The sequence below is a fragment of the Triticum aestivum genome, chromosome 4B, assembly GCF_018294505.1.
Source record: "Triticum aestivum cultivar Chinese Spring chromosome 4B, IWGSC CS RefSeq v2.1, whole genome shotgun sequence".
In the NCBI taxonomy this organism is placed as follows: domain Eukaryota; kingdom Viridiplantae; phylum Streptophyta; class Magnoliopsida; order Poales; family Poaceae; genus Triticum; species Triticum aestivum.
This window is the reverse complement of record NC_057804.1, coordinates 110,251,975-110,268,082: the sequence shown is the minus strand read 5'-3', so window position 1 is coordinate 110,268,082 and position 16,108 is coordinate 110,251,975.

Sequence of the window (16,108 nt, the reverse complement as noted above, 5' to 3'; positions counted from 1 at the left end):
GCTATTACGTGGGTGGTGGGTGGGGAATGAATTTCTTCATCGTCCGCTTCCCACTCCAGCCAGACATAGTTCGGCCAAGAGCCTCCTGACAAGGAGAGAGACCTCAATGAATTTATCACGTCACCCAAGGGCGAGTGCTGAAAGATATCCACGGAGGTGAACTCCACGATCGGTGCCCAATCAGATTCGATAGGCACAGATGCACGCGGTTCAGAGCCTATAGCTAGAGACGATTCCGAGGGTCCGATGACACCTGCCTCATAGGAGGTGGGGTCAGTGTTCGGCTCCAAAGCCGATGAGTGTGCGGCCTCCGTAGCGGGGTCCATCCACCTGTCCTCGGATGGCACGATCTGCTCCGAATTGATTCCCGGGGCTGCCGCAGGCGCGATCTCCCGAACACTGTCCGATGGTAGATTTAAGTCATGCTCATCGTGACTGTTAGGCACACCAGACATGGGCTCGAATCCGTCGAACATCAAGTCTCCGCGGATGTCGGCAGTATAGTTCAAGCTTCCAAACCTGACCTGGTGGCCAGGGGCGTAGCTATCGATCTGCTCCAGATGGCCAAGCGAGTTGGCCCGCAGTACGAAGCTGCCGAATATGAAGATCTGTCTGGGGAGGAAAACCTCCCCCTGGACCGCGTCGTTGAAGATGATTGAAGGAGCCATCAAGCTTTATTGTGACGACATAGTGGAACTCTCAATGAAAGCACCAATGTTGGTGTCAAAACCGGCGGATCTCGGTAGGGGGCCCCGAACTGTGCGTCTAAGGCTAATGGTAATAGGAGGTAGGGGACACGATGTTTACCCAGGTTTGGGCCCTCTCGATGGAGGTAATACCCTACTTCCTGCTTGATTTATCTTGATGATATGAGTATTGCAAGAGTTGATCTACCACGAGATCGTATAGGCTAAACCCTAGAAGCTAGCCTATGATTATGATTGTTGTTGTCCTACGGACTAAACCCTCCGGTTTATATAGACACCAGAGGGGGCTAGGGTTTACACAGAGTCGATTACAAAGAAGGAGATCTACATATCCAAATTGCCAAGTTTGCCTTCCATGCAAAGGAGAGTCCCACCCGGACATGGGACGAAGTCTTCAATCTTGTATCTTCATAGTCCAACAGTCCGGCCAAAGTATATAGTCCGACTGTCCGAGGACCCCTTAATCCAGGACTCCCTCACTCGACAAGAATCTCGCCGAGGTTCGTCGTCTTCTAATCCTCTTCTGATTTGGAGTGTTTCTTGTCTTCACAAAGATCTACATGCCATCATGGAGGCGCCTCCCGAGCCTAGGTCCCAATGTGGTTGGTGGTGTTGGAAAAACTGGGGCTCAAGGGTGGTGCACTCTGCTCGCATTGGGTAAGCTGCCCCGGCAAGGTCCTTGCCGGGGCCGTGGAGGCCGCCCCGGCAAGGGTCTTGCCAGGGGGGAGGGGAAACCACCTCGCCTTCTTGCTCTTTATACCTCTGTCTTGGCGTTGCTTTGGCCATCTTGCAGCTTTGACTCCCGGTCTCTGCCCTGCTTAAGTGTGGCCGCAGGTGCGGCTCTGACTGCCCGTGCACAAGTAAGGGGTACAAAGGAGCGCCCCTACTTTAGTACACCGACAGGAGCCCCCGGGCCTGGGCCACACATAAGCGCATTGCGTTGTTGGGTTAGGCCCAAAAACAGTGCGCGGGCAGGCGAGGTGGTTTTTACCGCGGTAACTTTCCGTTCGCTGCGCTTCCCCATGACCCATGTTGAATGCGCGACATGGGGGTCGTGCGTGACGTGGGGGGCATGCATGGGGCGGTCGCTGCAGGCATGCGTCATGTCACAATAAATGGGAAAAGAGGCGGCCCACGTCTTCCCCATAAAAAGGAATAACCACGGGGGCGCGACTCATTTACCCTCCGTGCTTTCCCCAATCTCGCCATCGCCAGTTCTTATCTTCTTCTTCTTCAAGCTCTCGCTTGCTGCTGCTGCGCCCCGCACTGCCTCCAACTCCTCGCTCTCTTCGCAGCCGCCATGGCGCCCAAATCTGGCAAGGGCAAGGGCATGGCCAAGGACACGAGGGAGTAGGAGATGCCGGAGAGTGAGGCGGCGGCGCGGCGGGCGCAGGCCGCCTATTTCATCCCATCGTCGGTTGATGTCTTCGAGATCAAAGACTACTTCAAGCTTTTGTGGGGGGCGGCGACGCCGGCGCATCCCGCCACACGCGCCCTCCCCACGGATTGCAACAAGGGTGGCCAAAAACAGTACCCATTCTTCATTGACTTCTTCTACTAGGGGCTCTGCCCCCCTTCCGAGTTCTTACAACGACATCATGCACACTTTTGGCCTCCGTTTGCTGGACCTCACACCGAATGCCGTGGCGTACCTGGTGTGCTTTTCCCACCTCTGCGAGGGCTTCGCCGGGGTGGTGCCCAGCACGGCGCTCTTTCTGGAACCGTCGCTGGATCTCGAGGGGCCAGGAGAAAGGCGTATACCCAAAGGGCGCCACGAAGGAGAGATGGGAGGAGTGGCGGGCCCGGTGGTGCTGGATTGTGGAGGAGGACCCACCGGAGTTCTGCCAGGGTGTTCGTCGGGAGCCGCTGCTCCGCGGTGCGGACTGGAGCGACCTCGACCCCAACGACAAGAAGTTCTCGATCGCCACCACCAGGATCTGCTGCCTCACAGAGGCCGGGCTCACCCTCGAGATGATTGCGGCGGATTTCATCCGCCCTCGAATTGCTCCGCTGCACAAGAAAGGGAGGCCGGCCTGGGATTTCAGGAATGCGGCCGACATCATGAGGCTCCGCACCGGCCTGCAGAACAACCTCACAATGCTGGGGCACTCCTGGTACTGCTGGAGGCTCTTCCATCTCGACGTGTACACCGACGGCAAGGTGGAGAGGACCAGCAAGGCCGCGAAGTCTGGCAAGGTCGTCAAGGGGCCCTTGTTCGGGCTGCCGCCGGGAGTGGTCCCGTTGAGTAACAACTCCCGGTAGGCCGAAATCCTTGCTATGACGCCGGTCTTCAACGCTCACGGTCTCGACCCGGCCTGGGTCGAGCCCCCATCACGCGACGTGGAAGATTTCTTCGCCAACTTGGTCGAAGAACTTGACCTTGATGAGCCGCTGCTCATCCAGGACACCACCCAGGAGGAGTTGAACTACATCACCGCCAGGGCGATGGAGGCGGAGCTCGCCAGGCTGTCCGGTGACGCCGGCGGCATGGAGAATGAGGCCGCCATGGCCGCAAAAGAGGAGGAGCTCGCCGAGTGGGTGAAGTCTGCCAGGGGAGGCAGGTGGCGCCAGCACTGAGGCCCCCCTGTCGGGGGCATGGGCGAGGAATCATCCGAGGAGGAGGCCGAGGCCGGCGACCCCTCGGCTAGGAAGAAGAGACGCGTCCTGCGTCGGGCCATCTCTGGCGAGCCGGTCCAGCCCGGCAGGACTGAGGCGTGGCAAGGGGCTCCAAGGGAGACCGCGTGCGTGATGAGGGCCGCAGCGGCGAAGAAGGAGGCTGTGGTGGCGAAGAAGAAGACCACAGTGGCGAAGAAGAAGACGGCTGCTTCTTCTTCATCCAAACGCTACCGGACTCTGATACGTCTCCAACGTATCTATAATTTATGAAGCATTCATGCTATTTTATTATCTGTTTTGAATGATTATGGGCTTTATGATACACTTTTATATTACTTTTGGGACTAACCTACTAACCGGAGGCCCAGCCCATATTGCTGTTTTATTGCCTATTTCAGTATTTCGAAAAAAAGGAATATCAAACGGAGTCCAAACGGAATGAAACCTTCGGCAGCGTATTTTTGGAAGAATATCACCTAGGAGACTTGGATTTCACGTTAGAAGAGCCTCGAGGAGGCCAGGATAAAGGAGGGCGCCCCCCTACTGGGCGCCCCCCTATCTCGTGGGCCCCTTGAGCACCCCCCGACCGACTTCTTTCACCTATATAAGCCTACGTACCCTAAAAACATCAGATATCAAGATAGTTCGGGAGTTCCGCCGCCGCAAGCCTCTGTAGCCACCAAAAACCTCTCGGGAGCCCGTTCTGGCACCCTGCCGGAGGGGGATCCCATCACCGGTGGCCATCTTCATCATCCCGGCGCTATCCATGACGAGGAGGGAGTAGTTCACCCTCGAGGCTGAGGGTATGTACCAGTAGCTATGTGTTTGATCTCTCTCTCTCTCGTGTTCTCTCTCGTGTTCCCTCTATGGCACGATCTTGATGTATCCCGAGCTTTGCTATTATAGTTGGATCTTATGATGTTTCTCCCCCTCTACTCTCTTGTAATGGATTGAGTTTTCCCTTTGAAGTTATCTTATCGGATTGAGTCTTTGATTTGAGAACACTTGATGTATGTCTTGCCGTGTTTATCTGTGGTGACAATGGGATATCACGTGCCACTTGATGTATGTTTTGGTGGCCAACTTGCGGGTTCCGCCCATGAACCTATGCATAGGGGTTGGCACACATTTTCTTGACTCTCCGCTAGAAACTTTGGGGCACTCTTTGAAGTACTTTGTGTTGGTTGGATGAATCTGAGATTGTGTGATGCATCACTACAAGAAAAGACACATCCGTGACATTTTGGGCCGAACGATTTTTTTTTCTGAATTTTTTTCTGTCATACATATGACACTTCTATGACGATAATTGTGACCAAACCCGGTATCATCATAGATGTGGTGGGCTCCTACTTCTATGACAAAAAATCATGACAGAAAATGGGCTTTTTGTCCTGGGCGGGCCGGAGACGCAGCTGCATGACATTCTTTGCGCCGTCCTTGACGGAAAAAACCATGGTAGAAGCGAGGAAAATTTCGGGGAGTTGCCGGTTACGATGGGAGGTCGGGGGCCGAGCGATGCGTGTTTCTCTCGTACGCGTACGCGCGTGTGTGCGAGGCGTTGGCTCTAACTGAACCAGGGCGAGGCGTTGGGCTCTAACTGAACCCGAGCGATTGCACTGCAGGCTACGCGTTACTGAACCTGAGCAATCGATCGATGGCTGTTAACTGAACCCGATCGAGCGATTCCTTCGCTACTGTTGCTAACTGAAGCCGATCGATGCAGCCTCTGGGATGAACAGTGAGTGTTGCGGGGGGGGGGGGGGGGTTGGATGAACAGTGAGCGGCGGCGTTGCCTCTGGATGAACAAGACCCCATGGTGTGGTGGAGGGCTGGATGAACAGTAGACGGTGGAGGGGTGCCCGTGGAGGGGTGGTTGAACAGGACCTCGTGGTGTGGAGGGCTGGATGAACAGTAAACGATGGAGGGGTGGTTGAACAGTAGCCGGTGGAGTAGCGCGCGGTGGAGGCTGGATGAACAGGAGCCCGTGGAGGCTGGAGGAGGTCGACAGTGGAGATGAACAGTATCCCGTGGAGTCCCGTTTTGCGGTACGCCACACCCCTCCCCATGAACAGGACCCCCGTTTCGACCGTAGCGCTCCAACACAAGTCCGTTTCGTCCGTTTTGTGGTACGCCACACCCCTCCCGATCAACAGGACCCCCGTTTCGACCGTAGGAGGTCTGTTTCGTCCGTTTTGCGGTATGCCACACCCCTCCTGATCAACAAGACCCCCGTTTCGACCGTAGGAGGTCCGTTTCCTCCATTTTGCGGTACGCCACACCCCTCCCGATCAACAGGATCCCGTTCCGAATGTAGGAGGTCCATTTCCTCCATTGTGCGGTATGCCAGGCCTCGTTTCCATCGCCTGTTCCATCCAAGCCCTCCCGATGAACACGACCACGCATTCCGTTCCGACCAAGCTGGTTGGATCCCACGCGTTCCGTTGCCTCCCGATGAACACGATGCATTCTGTTGCCTCCCCATGAACATGACGCATTCCGTTGCCTCCCCAAGAACACGACGACGACGATGTTTCTCTGTTCTGACCCAGCCATGTACACAAGCCCTTGCCGTACGTATGCACGAGTAGGCGTTTGAGACCCCGCCTGTATGTACACATACGTGGCCATATTTTCTTTCTTGCACCCTGGCTGCTGTACATATGTGTACAAGCTATGTGCGCACCTCTACTACAACACGTGCGCGCCTCTACATCCACTAGTATATATGTACGTACACGTTCGCGACCAGAATGACAAAGCTACATGCGCTTCGACCAGGTGGGTCCCGACTGTCAGGCACTTCCTTGCGTGCGAAGATGTAGCTGGTGGGTCCCAGCAGTCAGGGGGCGAATCGTTGTTTTTTTGCCCGGACGCACTTCCTTGCATGCGAAGATGTAGCCGGTGGGTCCCAACAGTCAGGGGGCGAATCGTTTTTTTTGCCCGGACGCACTTCCTTGCGTGCGAAGGTGTAGCTGGTGGGTCCCAGCAGTCAGGGGGGGCGAATCGTTTTGTTTTTTTGCCTGGACGCACTTCCTTGCATGCGAAGATGAAGCTGGTGGGTCCCAGTAGTCAGGGGGAAACATTTTTTCTGTGAAATATAGTGGCCCGTCCGGTGGGTCCCAGCTGTCAGGTGGAGGAATCATTATTTTCCGCGTAATAAGGAGGCACTTCCTTGCTGCGGCCGTGGAGCCAGCTGTCAGCCTCTCCACGTACAGTCCACGTCCGATGGAAGTCGTTCCTTGACCATGTTGACCAGGCCGTGCCGAGAGCACCACGGCGATGGACGATGGCGAGGCCTAGGAAGGGGATGATGCGGAGCCAGGGAAGACGCGGCAGTGGAAGCCCGCGCGGAGAGGAGTACGAGGGTTCACTGGTTCGGCTGCGGTGTGAGGCTGCCATCGCCGCAGGGCCTGGCCAGCGGTGGGAATAGTAGGGGGCGGTGAGGCCTCCGCGGCAGCACAACCGGCCATGGGAGGCAGGAGCATGCAGCATGACCGGCGCTGCTTTGGGCGGCTGGAGCAAGAAGACCAGAGGTTGAAGAAGCACTACGGCCGTTGGATGGACATCGTACGGTCACTGGAGCTAGAATCGTTCATATTGACTAAGTTGACAAAGCCCTCCGTCCCCGTCAACTTAGTTGGCCCACAAGTCATCCTCCCACTATGGTGGGTCCCAGCTAGCAGGGGGTATTCATTTTTTTGTGTGTAATAAGGAGGCACTTCCTTGCATGCGAAGATATAGCTGGTGGGTCCGACATGTCAGCGGGGGGGGGGAACGTTTTTTTGTGAAATACAAAGGCCCTTCCGGTGGGTCCGAGCTGTCAGGTGGAGGAATCATTATTTTGCGCGTATAGTCCATGGCCGATGGATGTCGTTCGTTGACCATGTTGACCAGGCCGCGTTGAGAGCACCATGGCGGTGGACGACGGCGAGGCCTAGGAAGGGAACGAGACAGAGCCGGGGAAGACGCGCAATGGTTGCCCACGCAGTGGGGAGTACGAGTGTTTTTCTGGTCCGGCTGCCGTCGCCGGAAAATAACAGGAGGTGTGGGTGAGTAGAGGAAGTGTCTGGCCAGCAATGAAGTAGGGTGGGGCGGTGCGGCCTGTGCGGCAGCAAAGCCGGCCATGGGAGGCGGGAGCAGGCAGTCCCACCGGAGCTGGTTTGGGCGGCTGGAGCAAGAAGATCAGATATTGAAGAAGCAGCACGGCCGTTGGATTAACATCCAACGGTCACTACTGCTAGAATCGTTTGTGGACTAAGTTGACAAAGCCAAAGTACACATCAACCTAGTAGACCCACAAGTCAGCCTCCAAATCTGTCCCAAACAGCATACAGCCCGAAATTTCTAGCCAGATTCAAATTAATTTTAAATCTAAATATACCTTAATTTAAATTCAATGAAATTTTACCCGCACAAAAACAATGAAATTTAAAATATCAAAATCCGAAAGAAAACAATATTTTGGAACTAATTGCCTGTTTGCTGTTTTTTCATTTTACAGCCCATTTATTATTACTTGTAGCCCATTTCTTATTACTTATAGCCCATTTCTTATTACTTATAGCCCATTTTCTGGGCAAAATGCATCCCTCCTCGTCTTGAAAGATTTCCGGCCCATCAGGGCGTAGAAAAGCAAGTAGGCCTATGTTGGTTATTCTGCAAAAAACAAAATAGCTGGCTAGCCATTTTTCAGAAAGGAAAAAACAAATTGGGATGGTCATGTGCTAAACATATGAAATAAAAGCCTGGGCTAGATGGGCCATGGGTCCCGCACAACCCAGTTGATACCCTCTCCGTCCCGAAAAAACAAAATTATTGCGTGCGCTGCTGGGTCCCTACTGTCATCCTCACCATGTACAGTCATCTCCTTATTCCTCTTGGTTGTTGACCATGTTGACAACACCAGAGGGCGGCGCCGCAGCGAGCGAACCAAGCGGAGGACGATGGTGAGGCCTCAGATGGGAACGAACAGGAGCCGGGAAGATCTCAGACAGCCGTGGGAGGCGGGAGCAGGCGGTCCCACCGGCGCTGGTTTGGCTTTGGCGGCTCGAGGAAGAAGAGACTGAAGAAATGCGATAGACATTGAATGTCAATCAAACGGTCAAGGTAGGCACAATCATTTTTTGACTAAGCGGACACCAAGTAGCATACTTTTTTATATATAGGAAGAAAACTGCGAGGAAAATGCGTTCGTCTGCCGTCCTCCTCATAGGGAACGTTCGCCACATAAGTGACTAGCACCCTTGATTTTCAACCGAGAGGTCTTGGGTTCGAGTCTGAGGAACTCTCAATTTTGTCCTCCTTCCTTCCTCGCAAAAAAAGGGAAAGAAAATCAAAGACTTGGGAAGGCATACAGAACAAGCTAGTGTACCAGTAAAGAGACGTTGCCGAGTTTTAGAAAAAAGAAAGATGTGCTCCTGTAGCTGGTTCGAATCCAAACCTAGACTATGACTATATTCTATATATGGTGCTATGCTACTCTGCAACTAATGAAACTAACATATCCGACGTTCGCTTCTCCTCTTCTCTACTTACTCTACCTAGCATCAGAAGCTCTGGCCGTAGCAACCATGTCCACTGGCTGCTCGTCCACCTGCTTTTCAGCAGGCAACAACCAGATATGCACCAAGTCGCCACCCGTACCATCGCCTGTGGGTCTCATCACACCCCCGCCGGCACGCGCACCGCAGCCGATTGCTCATCGCAACCCGCTGCCGTTGGTATGGTGCCACTGCTGCAAATCACGCAGAGTCATCCGTCGCGTCTCAACCACAATCCGTAACCCTGGCCGAGTCTTCTACAAATGCCCGAAACATGGGGTAATAATATGTTTAAGTGTTGTTTTGCTGCTTTCAGTTGCTGATTTTTTTAATAGTTTGGTTGATGATCTTCCAATTTGATTCGTGCAGAAAAGGGAAGATTTGTGTGATTTGTATTTCTGGGAAGTTGCTGATGTGGGGGAATGCAACTACGCTGATTATTTGGTTAGCCGAGGAATCCCAATACCAGCAGGTTGGGGTGTTGGACAAGTAACTAAAGGAACGACAGAAGAGGAAGATGCAGAGCAGAAGGTTAAAGATGCAGTTCCTCTGATCATGGCCAAGCAATAGCTGCTGAACGGCCTTGACAACAATGAGAAGATGAAAGAGCTTGTGAAGATAATGGGAAAAAATCGATGTGCTCTGTAGGATGTTTGTCTCTTTATTTGCAGTGTATGTAGCACGCGTGATGTATTCAGTGGCTATGACATGAGCACTTTGCTGAAACTAGTAATGATTGAAACCTGTGTAGCAGGCTGGGCATAGTGTTGTGAACATCTAATTATTTCTATTAACAGAAATCAGGGGGTATCCCCTTTTGCTCATATAAATAAATAAATAGCAGAGGCCCTATCGGGTCAGCTTTGTTCTCATTCGAAGACGTCGAGCAAACTGCAGTCCAACAGCAAACTATGTCATCAAATTCAAGTTTCAGAGCCAAATATGAGTACAACTACACAACAATGTCATCATGTTTTAGTTGTCATACAATCACCAAACACAAATCAGCATACATAACAAGTGATATTCTCACAGCAAAATACTAAACAACATGCTCATCAGGTTTCAGTTGTCATAGCAAACACTATTTCACATAGTAGATAAAAAAACGTCTTTTGACAGGCAAATATGACAAAAGCAATGTAATCATCATCTGCAGCATCAGCGTCAACATCTTCGTCATGTGTATCGGTCTGAATCGTAATTCCCGATGGTGTCATCATCTTCTTCGTCCTCAACGTCCTCGAACATTAGCTTCTTCTTGATCAACTCTTATATGTCCACAGCACGACAGACAATCTTTTCGCCGGCGTCATTGATGTGATGGTTCTCAAAGATATTAGGAACATCTTGGTTATCTTGTACATCAGGAGTAGTGTAAGCATCATCTTGTTGTGCAACTTCATTAAACGATTTCCTCTGCTCAAACCTTTGCAATACTCTCCAGTCATCGCTACGTACAAATGTGTCTTCCAAGAAAAATATCTGTGTTGCTTGATTTGCCAAAATAAAAGGCTCATTGGTCTGGTACGCCGCCTTGACATTGATGGATTTGAAATAATCATCAGCTCTGGGTTTTGTGATCCTGGAAAACAGGTTATACCAATGACAGCACAACAGAACCGCACACCAATGATCCTCGAAACTGGAGATATACTGCAACTGAACAATGTCTGTTATGTTAGCATACATTTCAGTTATCTCTTTGTCATACGTATCCGTGCTCATGATGGCACTGTTTTGTGTCTTCCTGCCTTCGTCTCGTGCAAGGGTGTTCACTACTGGAATTAGCTACTTTGCCATCTTCCAGATCTTTGCCGTCCGCTAGCGGACGACAAAGAAGCTCTTTGCCATCAGCCACCGAAAAGCCGACGACAAAGAAATGGCAGACGGCAAAGAAGCTCTTTGCCATGCGCCATTTCTTTGCCGTCTGCCAGCTGACGGTAAAGAATCTTTGCTGTCCACCAGCTAACGGCAAAGAGGGAGGTGCCCCCCACCCACCCGCCCGTTTAAAAAAAACTTAACGCCCCACCTCTTTGCCGTCTGCTAGCGGACGTCAAAGAGAGAAAACGGCGGACGACAAAGAGCGGCGGACGGCAAAGAGCCGAGTAACTAACGGACGCCACCCCCCGCCTGTTATCTCTCTTCTCTTCCTCTATTCCTCTCTCCTCCTCGACGCCCTAGCTAGATCCACCGTCGCCCCCGCCGCCCCGCCCCTGCCGCCCGGCGCCGCGCGCGCCCCTGCCGCCCGGCGCCGCCCCTGCCGCCCGGCGCCGCCCCCGCCCCCGCACCCTTGGCCCATCGCCCCACCACCCCTCCGCCCCCACCACACCCGCCGACGCCCCGTCGCCCCACCACCCCTCCGCCTCCCACCGCCCGGCGCCGCCCCCCCGCCCCCGCCCCGCCGCCCGGCGTCGCCCCTTCCGCCCGGTGCCGCCCCCGCCCCCGCACCCTTGGCCCGTCGCCCCACCATCCCTCTGCCCCCACCCCACCCGCCGACGCCTCGCCACCCGCCGCCCGGCGCCGCACCCGCCGCTTGGTGCCCCCCCCGCCGACCGTCCCATTGCTCCGGTGAGGGACTACTACGTTTTTTCTTCTGTTTTTTCATTTTTTTGCTGTTTTATTGTTAGTGCTAGATTGTGTTAGTGTTAGTGTTAGAAAAGAATTAGAAGTAGTAGAAGAAGTAGAAGTAGTAGAAAGATGAAAAAAGAAGAAGAAGAAAAGAAGTAGAACAAGTAGAATAAGAAGAAAAGAAGAAACTAAAAGAAGTAAAAAAGTAGAAAAAAGATGAAAGAAGAAGAAGAAGAAAGGAAAGAAGAAGAAGAAGAGAAAGAAAGAAGAAGAAGGATAGAAGGAAACACCCCGACCCCCTGACCCCGACACCACACCCCGACCCCCTGACCCCCCTCACCCCGACACCCCGACCCCGACACCCCGACCCCCTGACCCCTGACCCCGACACCCCGACCTGGACACCACACCCGACCCCGACACGACACCCAGACACCCCGACACCCGACCCCCCGAGGCTGACGGGTTCTTATATTTGTGAATTATTAGTTAGGTCATACATTTTTCGATTTTGTTATGAAAAACATCATATATAATTGTGTCGATCGGGTTGATTTAAATGTGCAGTTGTTTCACTGCTGCGAGGTTTGGTGTTCGACGACCTCGCCGTGCGTTTGACGAGCTCCGCCCCTTCGTTCGTGGGTGAGCACAAATGACATGTCCTCCTCCCCCATTAATTATTTGCTCTGTTCCGGTGTTCGTGTCGATGAAATTTGATAGCTAGCTATATATGTGTCTTGAATCATTAGTATGCGTAACCAATATGTGTCTCCCGTTCGAAAGCGTCATAGTTATAAATATGCATGCATTTGCATATTTATAACCTTGATTCTTCCGAATTGTCCAACACTATCCATGGACAGCCCGAGTATGTGTAGATTGGTTTCATATTCCCATATGCTTTTCTTCGGATCCGACGCATAAATTTCGTCAGTGCCTCCCTTGTTGTTCTCTGGGTACACATCCTCTCTGTTTATTGCAGAGACGTGTATCAGGAGAACAGTGAGGAGGTGCTGCCAAAATTTTGCGTCGGATCCAGAGCATAGCATGGGAAAATGAACCCAATCTACACATACTCGGGTGGGATTAGGACCTATCATTACCTATTAGAGTGTAGGTTGCATGGACGTAATAAAATTGACAAATTAGATCAACTAATGAATATATACATGGTGAATTATATATATAATTGTTGTGTGTCCAGTAGCTCTGAAAGTCAAGATGAGTGATCGTGCGTGGATGTATACCGGTCACGCTGGTAAGAACAAATGGAGCGCTGAATGGTTCACAAAAACCAAGGGGTTTGTGCAAGCCGCATTTGCAAATGGCCAGAGGAAAAACTGGTGCCCCTATTTCCGATGCGGCAATTGGGAAAAGAGGACAGAGGCTTAAATGGGAAAACACCTGCAGAAGAATGGTTTTACGCCCGATTATACGGTGTGGACATTTCATGGTGAGTCTGCCCAACGTGACCGAGCTGAGGTGGATCGTCCTCGCACCGACGAGCATGGTACCGGGATGGAAAACATGGTGCAAGACTATGATGATGCTCGGGATTTGGATGAGTAGATGGAGGAATCTGCAAAGGCCTTCAATGAAATGTTGGAGTCTTCAAAACGTCTGCTCCATGAGCACACTGAGCTTTGTCAGTTGGATGCCATCTCACAAGTAATGGCTCTGAAGGCTCAGTTCAACTTGGGCAGAGAATGCTACGACACAATTATGATAGTATTTGGACGCTTTCTACCCAAAGGCCATGTAATGCCTGCAAACCTGTACCAGTCGGACAAAATCCTCTATGCACTGAAGATGCCCTATGAGAAGATACATGCCTGTGAGAAAGGATGTGCCTTATTTAGGCTTGACTATGCGGACTTGAACTATTGTCCCATTTGCACGTCTTCCAGGTATATTGTGGTAGACAACGGTATGGGTGAGAAGACACAGACCAAAATCCCCGTTAGTGTTCTTTGGTATATGCCAATCATACCAAGACTTCAACGTCTTTTCATGGTCAAAGAGACGGCCAGACAAATGACATGGCACAAAACAGGCAAAAGAACCGAACTAGATGCAGATGGGAATCTGATGATGGTACACACATCGGATGGTGTTGCATGGAAAAAGTTTGATGAATTACATGCTGACAAAGCGGCAGATCCGAGGCATCCTCGAGTCGGCATCAGCACGGATGGGTTCAGTGTGCTTGGTATGACGGCAGCCCAATACAGTTGTTGGCCCGTATTTGTCTTTCCACTCAATCTCCCCCCCCGGACAGATTATGCAAAGAAAGAACATTTTCCTGACGTTGATAATTCCAGGGCCCAACTATCCGGGGAAAAATATGAATGTGTACATGCAGCCACTTAAGGACGAATTGCAAGAAGCCTGGGATAATGGGTTCAAGACATACGACGCCTATAGCAAACGAAACTTCATAATGTATGTCTGGTACATGTACTCGACGCATGACTTGCCGGCGTATGCGCTATTCGTTGGCTGGTGTGTGCATGGAAGGTTCCCATGCCCCACATGCAAGGGAGCTCTTGATTTTCATTGGCTTCAGGCCGGTCGCAAGTTTTCTTGCTTCGACATGCAGAGCCAGTTCCTGGATCCTCGCCATAAGTTCAGGAAAGACAAGAAGAACTTCATCAGAGGTAGAGTTGTAAAAAACTCTGCACCACCTGCGTTGACAGGCCAACAGACGCTAGATCAGTTAAACACTCTCGAGCCAGATCCAGAGCGTCTAGGGTACTTCAAGGGGTATAATTTTGAGCACGCCTGGACTCACAAAACATGCTTATGGGATATGCCTTACTTCAAAGACCTCCTTTGCCCACACAACATCGACGTGATGCACACTGAGAAGAATATCGCCGAGGCACTTTTTGGTACATTGTTCAGCATAGATGGGAAGTCAAAGGATAATACTAAGGCTAGAGTCGATCTGGAGGCGCTATGTGGTAGGCCGTTACAAAACATGAAAGAACCGAAAGGAAAGCAGAACTGGACGAAGCGAAAGGCATGGTTCAATCTTGGAAGGCCAGCTATGTGGGAAATTATCTTCTGGGTGAAAATGCAGTTGATGTTCCCCGATGGGTATGCAGCGAATCTAAAGAGGGGAGCGAGTCTTGATAAATTGAAGATATTTGGTCTCAAGAGTCATGATTGGCACATATGGATTGAGCGGGTAATGCCGGTGATGTTGCGTGGCTTCATCCCTGAGGATGAATGGCTAGTATTGGCAGAACTCAGCTATTTCTTCCGTGTTCTTTGTGCGAAAGAACTATCGCCTGGTGTGCTAGAAGAAATGGAAGAGTTGGCGCCGGAGTTGATCTGCAAGTTAGAGAAGATCTTTCCATGGGGCTTCTTTAATCCAATGCAACATTTGATTTTGCATCTCCCAACTGAGGCAAGATTGGGGGGGCTCGTGCAAAATCGTTGGTGCTACCCAACTGAGAGGATGCAAAAGATGCTTCAAGAAAAATGTAAAAATAAACGTAGAATTGAAGCGTCAATGGCTGATGCATTCATCACTGAGGAGGCGGCAAACTTCGTGACAACACACTACGAAACCAAAAATCGTCATTTGCATAATCCGAAGCCTCGGTACAATGCTGACGAGCCTAAAAAGGGTGGATCCAACCTCAACCTATTCAAAGGGAATATCGCACCAGCCAGTGTTTCAAATCCAGTATCTTTGGATAACGAAGAATGGCGGACCATTTTGTTGTATATCTTCAGCAACCTGATAGAAGTGCGGCCGTACATCGAGTAAGTTCTCGGTACATTGTTTTGCAACTTCTATTTCCTTTGAACTGCTCTTATTCCTGGATATTTCATACAGTCGATACATCGCCCTATTCTCGTATGGAGCGGTGATCCAAAAGGATTCCGTCGAAGAGTATGAGCTTCTCGCAAAGCAAGGAGGTGGCTATCCCGGTTTCATCTCTTGGTTCAAACAAACGGTAAATTCTATTAGACAATTTCATTCCATTTGCTAATTTGTGCGTAATGCAACAATCCTTTCATATTAAACTTGTAGGCTAATTCAGAGTCTATGGACGCCAAATTGAGACAAGTCGCTAATGGTTTTGACTATAAGGTCCGTTCATTTGACAAATACGACATCAACGGGTATCGCTTTCGTACCTATGGCAAAGAGCTATCTATGGACGACCGAAAGTCTACAAATTGTTGTGTATCTGCTATCGGCAAAGGAGGTACCGAGTATTGTGGGAGAGTTGAAGCAATTTATGAACTTCTATTCTATGGTGAAAACCCACCGAATGTCGTAGTCTTCAAATGTTATTGGTTTCAGCCGAAGGAGACTAGAAGGACTCATGAACATATAGGGCTAGTTGAAATCAACCAAAGCACCCATTTAGATGTTCCTGATGTCTATATTACGGCTCAACAGGCGACCCAAGTATTCTATCTACCGTGGGCCTGCCAAACTAATCCAAATCTGAAAGGTTGGGATGTCGTTTATGAAGTGCCGCCATGTGCTAGACTATCTCCCCCAAAGGAAGAGGATTATGAACCTCACATTAACCCAGACACATATGAAGGAGAATTCTTCCAAGAGACACGTCTTTCCAAAAAGTGTTTCAAGAACCGGTATACTTCACCCCAAAACATTGAAGTAGACAGCGACAGTGAATCCCACAT